This window comes from Mytilus galloprovincialis, chromosome 13 (genome assembly GCF_965363235.1).
Source record: "Mytilus galloprovincialis chromosome 13, xbMytGall1.hap1.1, whole genome shotgun sequence".
Lineage (NCBI taxonomy): Eukaryota > Metazoa > Mollusca > Bivalvia > Mytilida > Mytilidae > Mytilus > Mytilus galloprovincialis.
In genome coordinates, this window is record NC_134850.1 from 72,569,460 (window position 1) to 72,579,133 (window position 9,674).

Below are 9,674 nucleotides of genomic sequence, written 5' to 3' on the forward strand. Positions count from 1 at the left end.
AACAGACTAAAACACAAAAACTTAACACTGAGCGTTTAACCATGAAATTCAGGTCAAGGTCAAATAAAACCTGCATGACTGACATATAGATCATAAAATAGTTCCATACATCAAATCAAGTTGACCTATTGCATATAGTATTAGAAAAAAGACCAAAACTCAAAAACTCAATTTGACAATTGAACCATGAAAATGAGGTCAAGTTCAGATGACACCTGCCAGCTAGACATGTACACATTACATTCATTCCATACACCAAATATAGTCGACCTATTGCATAAAGTATAAGAAAAACAGACCAAAACACAAACACTTAACTTTGACTACTAAACCATGGAAATGAGGTCAAGGTCAGATGACACCTGCCAGCTAGACATGTACACCTTACAATCATTCCATACACCAAATATAGTAGACATATTGCATAAAGTATAAGAAAAACAGACCAAACCACAAAATCTTAACTATAACCACTGAACCATGAAAATGAGGTCAAGGTCAGATGACACCTGCCAGTTGGACATGTACACCTTATAGTCCTTCCATACACCGAATATACTAATCTTATTGTTTATAGTATCTGAGATATGGACTTGACCACCAAAACTTCATAAATAAAAGTCATAATACTCCATAAAATATAATAAAAGTACAAATTCTCATATTCTTTAAAATAAAGCAGAAAATATTTGTGCTGTTTCACAACTAATATTCTATACAGAGACCTATTTTCGTGCCTTGTTAAAACAATTACTTTAGGAGATTAATCTCACAAAAACTTTTGTCAAACTAAACTCAGGAAAATATAAACCATAATTGTTTCTGAGTTGTAACAAAACTGCAATGAGGAGTGTACTGACAATATTTATCATTTTACTTTTATGTCGAACTTGGCTTGCTTATAACACAAAAATGAAACCAATGGTAAAATAACTAACTTAAACGATATAAACTACCGTGTTATGTTCTCTGATGGTCTTGGTGTAAATAAACAGAAGTGAGTTTTCAAAATTCTGAACATTACTAACACTGTTAGACTATGTCTATCAATATTTTTTGAGATAATTGACAACACTTGTATTTTACCAAAACATTCTTTTTTTAGCGATGACTGCCATGTTGATAGCAGATTGGATCGTCAAACCTAATTTTTGGCGATGTCTGCCATGTTGCTGACAGATTGGATCGTCAAACCTAATTTTTGACGATGTCTGCCATGTTGATGACAGATTGGATCGTCAAACCTTATTTTAGGCCATGTCTACCATGTTGATGACAGATTGGATCGTCAAAACTAATTTTTGGCGATGTCTGCCATGTTGATGACAGATTGGATCGTCAAACCTATTTTTTGGTGATGTTTGCCATGTTGATGACAGATTGGATCGTCAAACTCAATTTTCAAATATGCACATCTCATGATGACCTTGGCCAAATTTGATTCCCAATTGACTGAGTAGTTTCAATCCAGAAGATTTTTGTAAAAGTTTAGTTAAAGACAGAAGATGATAATGACAACAGTGATGAAAATAGCTCACTTCACCTTTTGGGTCAGAAGAGCTAAAAATCAATTTGTTGTAATATAACATAAATAATATTCAAAAAGAATTTGTCAAACTGTGTAAAAGTATCTACATACAAAATCTACTGTGATAACAACAATGTATTGAAATTTATGATCTATGTGCTTCAATAAATATACCATAAATTCTAATGAGAGTGATCTGTTTATCTATCTGCAGTGTTACATACAGTCGAAATCCTTAGTTTATAATACCGGTAATGACTAGGTGATTTGTTCTTTAGAGGACATATATAGCACACACAAAAAATGTTTGATCTAATGATAGAACTTTCAATTTATGTATTAATAAACTGTTGTTTTATAAAGTTTTCAATAATATCATGCTACGGGGTCAAATTCAGGATATACTGTGGTCTCATTTTTGATAAACTCCATTTTAAGATGTTTTATTTTAAAATTTAAATGTCACCATTTTTATTTTTATTTCAATTGAAATCTGTAAGTTTATTCTTCCTTATATAAAACTAAATAGACTTATGCAATGTCTACCAAAGTTTACATTTCGTTACTCAAAAGTCTTACAAGTTTATAATGTAGCTACAGTTTAAAAACGCCTCAATTATTTGTTTTTAGTTTGGTTTTTTTTTTTTTTTTTTTGTCTTTTGGCTGCTGTGTCATTTCAAATTTCCCAAATCTTCCATATTGAAATGTCTTTTTAGTAAACTTTATCTTATTTTTAATATATAATATAATTATATGACATGTGTGAGAAATATCCATAAATTTAATAATTAAATATCAATCTACTGTGGAAGTACTTTACTTCATGGGTATCAAGTTTTTTGTAAAAGAATAATGTTTGATTCATAGGATTTTATGATTGATACAATCAGATTAAATGGATAATAATTATTTCTATGGGTACTTAATGTTTTGTGGTTCATTGGGAAAAAAAATAAAATATAAACATTTATAGCCCACAAACAATACTTTCACAGTATGTAATCATCACAAAGCAAGCTTCCTATTGTGTTCAGACAAGAACCACACTACAGACAGCAGTATAATGGAAGCTGTCTAACTCTTAGCAACTGGTTTATTGCTTGGCTTTGATTGGTTAGTTTTAGCATCCTGGAAGCCGCATTAAATAATAATTAAAATTATTTACATGTCATGAATGGAACTTGTGGTATAATTTCAGAGAGATTCATACACTTAAACACAAGTTATTGTCTGGAAACTAGAAAAATGCTTGTTTGGGCCCCTGTTGGACCCTAATTCCCAAAGGGTTAGGACCATCATCCCAAAAATCAATCACAAACTTCCTTTTGTGGTAATGAACCTTCCTAAATATTTCCAAAAATAAAACCAAAATGTCTTCGGACGATGAAGACTCCCACTACCACATAATAGCATTATACGAACGCTATAAAATGTTTGCGGTCGTATGAAAAATCCATAATGTCCTTTATCTTAATACAATACATTTTACAAATCTTTTAAAAATCTTTTAAAAAATGAGTTTTTCCCTTTGAACAGAAATCTAGTAATTTATAAGTATTACATTAAAAACTTAATTCTAGGGAAATTTAAAAAAAAACAAAAGAGTTATTTCCCTTTCATTAGAAAATCTAGTAATTAATAAGTATTTCATCAAAAACAAAATACAAAAAAATAATCATAGGGAAAGGGCTTTAATTGAACAAGAAGAAAAGCTAAAATCGTGAAAATCAAACTTGACCTGTAACTTGTCATGATAAAACAATACACTCAATTATCAAATCAATATCTTCAAGCATGAATATAGAAAGTCTGGAAAACTGATTTTCTGGAAAGACAGACGGACAGACGGTTGGACGGATAGACAGACCGACAGACAGAGTGCAAACCTAATGTTCCCTTCGACTTCGTCGGTAGGGGACTAATAAAACAAACCCTGACACTAGATTTACTTGATTTAGATAGTGTTGTTAGCTTACTGTCTCAATGACATATTCCTTTATACCTCTTTTAATTCAAAAAGAATATTACAAACCCTAACATCAGCTTTACTTGGCTTCCCATCGACTTTATCAAAGTACTCAAACAGCTGTCTATACAGAGTTATCTTCCTTGTTTTATCATCGTCTGCTGGTAGATAATCCTTCACAGCCTGTTGGTCCTCTTTGTATAGGGCTTTAATAATACGTTCTGACACGTCCCTTACTTCTCCTACACAAAACTGCATCATATTATCGATGTTCAAACAACTACAAACAAAAATAACAATATGAAAGTAACTTCTCCTGCGTAATGACCTACAGCTGCCACACAGAACTAAAAATAAATTAAATTTCATCTGAGCAAAAGTAAAAGAAAAAAACTTTTCAGTTTAACTACTTTAGATATATTTTCTCTGTTTCTCTTTCTTGGACTGAGCTGCTTTGATGATGTTTGTACCAATTAGTTTTCTAATATTACATAGAATATAAAGGATGTCTAAAACAAAAGTTAATCCAAAAGTCACTAACCTCAGTGTTGACTTGCTAGAGATTAAACGTCATAGTCTAATCCACCACCGAGACCCCTTGAGAACTTTTCATTTTAGTGTTTATACAGATTTCTTTGAAAAACATCAATCTTATACACTTTATTTGACTTTAAATCTAAATCTTTTAATAATAAACTCTGTCCACGTGTGTTAACATATCTATTTGTTTTGATCCCTAAGTCTTTGTAAAACATTTCTACAACTTCACATCGACTCTGTCCAAGTGTGTTAACATACCTTTTTGTTTTGATCCCGAAGTCTTTGTATAACATTTCTACAACTTCACATCGACTCTGTCCAAGTGTGTTAACATACCTTTTTGTTTTGATCCCGAAGTCTTTGTATAACATTTCTACAAACTAACATCGACCCTGTCCAATTGTGTTAACATACCTCTTTTGTGTTGATCCCTAAGTGTTTTGACCCACATGGATGAACAGGAAATAGAAATATGGACTCCATGAACATCTTTCGTTTATTGTACCCCAAAGGATGAACAGGATAAAGATATAAGGACCCCATGAATATCCTCTGTCTTTTTGACTCAAATGAATGAACAGGATATAGAAATATGGACCCCATGGACATCTTTCGTTTATTTTAAGTGATAACTATCCACCAAAGTTCAATTGAATTTGTTATTTTATGATATAAATTAACCTGTGTGTCTTTAATTTGAAAAATAGACAAAAGGGTTTATTGTACGTTTTGTGTATTTAAGTACGGCATAATTTATTCTGGCAGCTGCGCAAGTTCAAACTATGTATCAGTTCCATTCTCAATTTAATTTAAACTCATAAGTCGAAATCAAAGATAAACTGACAACGTTACGCCATGGCTAAAACAAATGAATAAACAAAACAGATGAACAACAGTACACACAATGACATAGAAAACCAAAGGCTGAGAAACATGATCACCACAAAAAAAAACTCGGGGTAATCTCAGGTGCTCAGCAGATCATGCTGCACATGTGGCACCCGTTTGTTTTGCTCATGTACAAACCCGGTTATATGTTTGATTCGGTAGGTTATATTCTTAAGAAGAGGACGAGACTGATGGCGTCCATAACATTTATGAAGGGATGATTTCAATTTCACCACTTGAAACTCTTGGTTTTGATAGTTCCCTTGTGAGCAGCAACCCTCTACCATGGAAATGGTGACAGGAAATACAAGCATTAAAATATCGTTTTAACTGGGAGACAACTAACCACACCCGCCGATATTACCATACCATTACAAGTTTAGTAATTTGAGCTTGATCTCAGAAGGATGAAGGATTTTGAGGCTTTTCATACAGTTTAATGAAGTAATTTTTACACGTTTGTGTAATAGGGCCAGATATCTCGATGTGTTGAAGAGTCATTGGTGGCCTCAGGCTGTTTTCTGCTTTTTGGTTGGGTTATTATCTCTTTGATACTCTTTACACAAGTATTCCACATTCCAAACTAAAAGACAAAATGAAAGAGTTAGTATGAATTTGCTTCATAAAAAAGAATGGCCAACGAAGATACAAGTATCTTGTCTTAGGGAAGGATGAATCATACTTTGTAAAGAATCACTCTGATTCAAACAAAAAATTCTCTAAAACCGATATTATCAAGATGTTTAATTTCTTGATTGACAACATATTTGTAACGTTCGGAGGTCGTGTTTTTCAACAGACTGTCGGCATCCCAATGGGAACAAACTGCGCCCCTATACTTTCCGACTTGTTTCTTTATTATTATGAGGCTGACTTCATGCAGGAACTTCTTAGGAAGAACGATAAGAAGTTAGCAACATCCTTTAACTCTACTTTCCGCTATATAGATGACGTTCTTTCACTAAACAATTCAAAATTTGGTGACTTTGTGGAACGCATCTATCCCATCGAATTGGAGATAAAGGATACTACAGATACAGTTAAGTCGGCTTCATATCTTGACTTACATCTAGAAATTGACAATGAGGGTCGGTTGAAAACAAAACTTTACGACAAAAGAGATGATTTCAGCTTTCCAATTGTGAACTTTCCATTTATAAGTAGCAACATTCCAGCAGCACCTGCATACGGGGTATATATCTCCCAATTGATACGCTATTCCCGTGCTTGCATTTCCTATCATGATTTTCTTGATAGAGGGTTACTGCTCACAAGGAAGCTATTAAACCAAGAGTTCCAAATGGTGAAGTTGAAATCATCCCTTCGTAAATTTTACGGACGCGATCACGAGTTGGTTGACCGTTATGGAATAACCGTTTCACAAATGATATCGGATATGTTCCTTACGTCGTAACTACAATCCCCTTCCCTTTCATGAATGTGACCTACCGAAGTAGACTATTTACCGGATTTGTAATCACATAAGCAACACGACTGGTGCCACATGTGGAGCAGGATCTGCTTACCCTTCCGGAGCACTTGAGATCACCCCTAGTTTTTGGTGGGGTTCGTGTTGTTTATTGTTTAGTTTTCTATGTTGTGTCATGTGTACTATTGTTTTTCTGTTTGTCTTTATCATTTTTAGCCATGGCGTTGTCAGTTTGTTTTAGATTTATGAGTTTGACTGTCCCTTTGGTATCTTTCGTTCCTCTTTTTTTGACATATTTAGGTCTTTCCACCTTTCGTGTGGAAAGACCTATTGATTTTGTTCTGATTATTTTTTTTTTCTTCCGCCTAATTTTTTTCTTGCGGTGTAAAAATGTTTCAAAAGATGTCGCTTAGTTTTTTTGTATATGAGATCATACAGTCTATACGCTTTTGAAACTCACCCTGTTTAACCGAACACTTTTCTTTGTAAGAGTTATCTCCCCAAACACTGTTTTTCTTGTTATCAGATCTCCTCCGCAACCGTAAAAGAAAGCAACAAATTTATTTTTCCAAATTGCTCGTTATATCCTCAGGATGTTACGTTTTATTTAGACCGAACCTTTACGAAGACCCCATATGAGAGTAATTTCCCCTTTTGTATTGAAATAAGTGAAATAAATTTGTAACTGGAAAACCATAAGTGATAGAGGCCTAGGGTCTTTTGATTTGAGGCCCTTGCTAAAAAAGTATGAAAATGAGGTCAAGGTCAAAGGTCAAGGTCATGTTCAAAGTTTTGATTTTGGCTTGTTATCTCTTATTTTCAGAAATCATACAAGATATCGACAAAATATTTTCACACAATTGTTAGTTGCGACATGTCGTAACGTGTAAATTTTACTTAAAAGGGTACGTAACATTTAATGCGAGTTTTGCCCCCTTTTATATCTAATATTAGTTGTATGGTAATATAACTCATTAACAAATATAAAGTAGAGGCCTAGAGTCTTTTGATTTGAGGTCCTTGGTTGATGACCTTGAAATTGAGCTCAAGGTCATAGGTAAATTTAACGTTCTAGATTTTGACCTTTGCTTTTTCCTCTTATATATACATGATAAAGCCATGGGACTTTTGGCAAAAGGTTGCAAGCAATGTGACCTTAAAAAAGCCAACCGGAAGTAGCCATTTTTTGTACTAATTTAATGTAAAAGTATATAGAACCATCTATTTTTGGAATCAGTGTCAAGTAAACTATCAAAACATACCGGAAATAACATCTTTTAAACCGGAAGTAAAAAATGATCTCCCTTATGTATATCTTTTTGTATAGAAACCATATATTTTTGGAATCAGCGTCCAATAAGCTGTCATTTGACGCTAAAATTGACATTTAAAACCAAATTTTAATATTTTCATATAAAAAAGATCCTTACTGGTGGAAAGACCATCAATGGTTCTCTGAACAATTGGTTTTTAATCTCAATTTTTATTCTTAATTTTATTTTATATTTTGCTGTTATATCGACGGTTTCGGTATTGATGGAGGGTACGCCGTACGGATCAAATATTCAGTAACCTGCTAACGTTCAATATGTTTGTCCATTAAAACAATTCAGACCTTAGTATAGTTAATATAAGTCCGTATAATCTCTTTAAGATTTATATGTAGTTGTGTTGTTGTCACATTGACATACACTATTTTACTCTCACAGAGACAATAAGGACTGATGCATATTCACATCGAAAACTTTTTGTCTCAATGAAAATTGTTTTTGTTGCAAACACAGAGACAATAACGACTGCTGCGTATTAACACCGAAGACCTTTTGTCTTAATTAAAAACAACTGTATATTCAATCTTCACCAATGAAAATGCAAAATGTTTGTTGTTGAAATTCAAAATGTCTTCATCTGACAAGATATCCGTTTGAATCTTTTGTATGTTGCTCAATGGTGCAAAGTTCTTGGTCTCATTAGTAATCAAACACATTATATATATATTCTTTATAAACAACATTTGTATTGTTTAATTGATAGTCCTCAACAATAGATATTCTCCATCAGCAGGGATATTACTCCATTGATAATAAGTCATAGTTTCTTAGATTAACTTGATGTTCGATCTCATTCCTGTATTTAAGGTGGTATGGGTGTCTTCCTCCATCTTGGATTGTAAAAAAACAGAGAACCAAAGGTCCAGATTTTCTATCAAGTTAGCAAAATTTGATGCAGGAATGCAGATGATATTTAATGTGAATTTTCATTTAAAAGAATCAATTTATAAGAATATAACTTATAAATATTGATATTTTTGCAAATGATGATTATTTTCGGTTGTTCTTAAAAATAAATTAAATGAATGTTATTGAAGATTTTGGAAATGAAAGTTACATACTTTGTGGTGACTTTAATCTTGTATTAGATCCATGTATTGATTACTGTAATTATTTACATGTTAATAATCCCAATGCCAGAGATAAAGTTCTAGAAATTATAGATCACTGGTCCCTTGTGGACCCCTTCAGAGAACTGTTTCCTGATCTTAACAGATACACTTGGAGAAAAAAATCACCATTCAAACAAGCACGTCTTGATTTTTTTCTTATTCCAGACTGTATGTTGACAAATTTTAGAAACTGTAAAATTGAACTTAGTTATCGTTCAAATCATTCCATGGTAGTTTTAGAATTTGAATTTAATCCTTTTGTTCGAGGTAAAGGACTATGGAAATTCAATAATTCATTACTTTATGATATTGAATACATAAATATTGTTAAAGATAAGATTTTAGATGTTAAAAAACAGTATGGTGCATTGGTTTATAATTTTGAAAATATACATGAGATTAGTAATGATGATCTCCATTTTACAGTAAATAGTCAGTTGTTTCTTGAAACTTTGTTGTTAGAAATTAGAGGTAAAACCATATTCAATCTATAAGAAAAAACAAAGGGATAAAAAGGAAAAAGATCTATTATGTGATATTGAAATATTAGAAGCTAAACTGGAAGAAAATTTATTACATAGCTTAGAAATTAAAAAACAAGAATTAGAAAGTATAAGAAAAGAAAAGATTAGAGGTAAATTTATACGCTCTAGAGTGCAGTGGATTGAAGAAGGTTAAAAACCTACAAAGTATTTTTGCGGTCTTGAATCAAAAAAAAGTTTACAAGCAAAATAATTCCCAAAGTCGAAAAAGATGATGGGAAAATTATTACAAACTAATTTGATATTTTAAAGGAGACAAAATACTTTTATGAAAATTTATACAAAAATAAGGATACTATTGGCAATGGGTGTAAACTGAGTGATTTAGAAAGAGATTT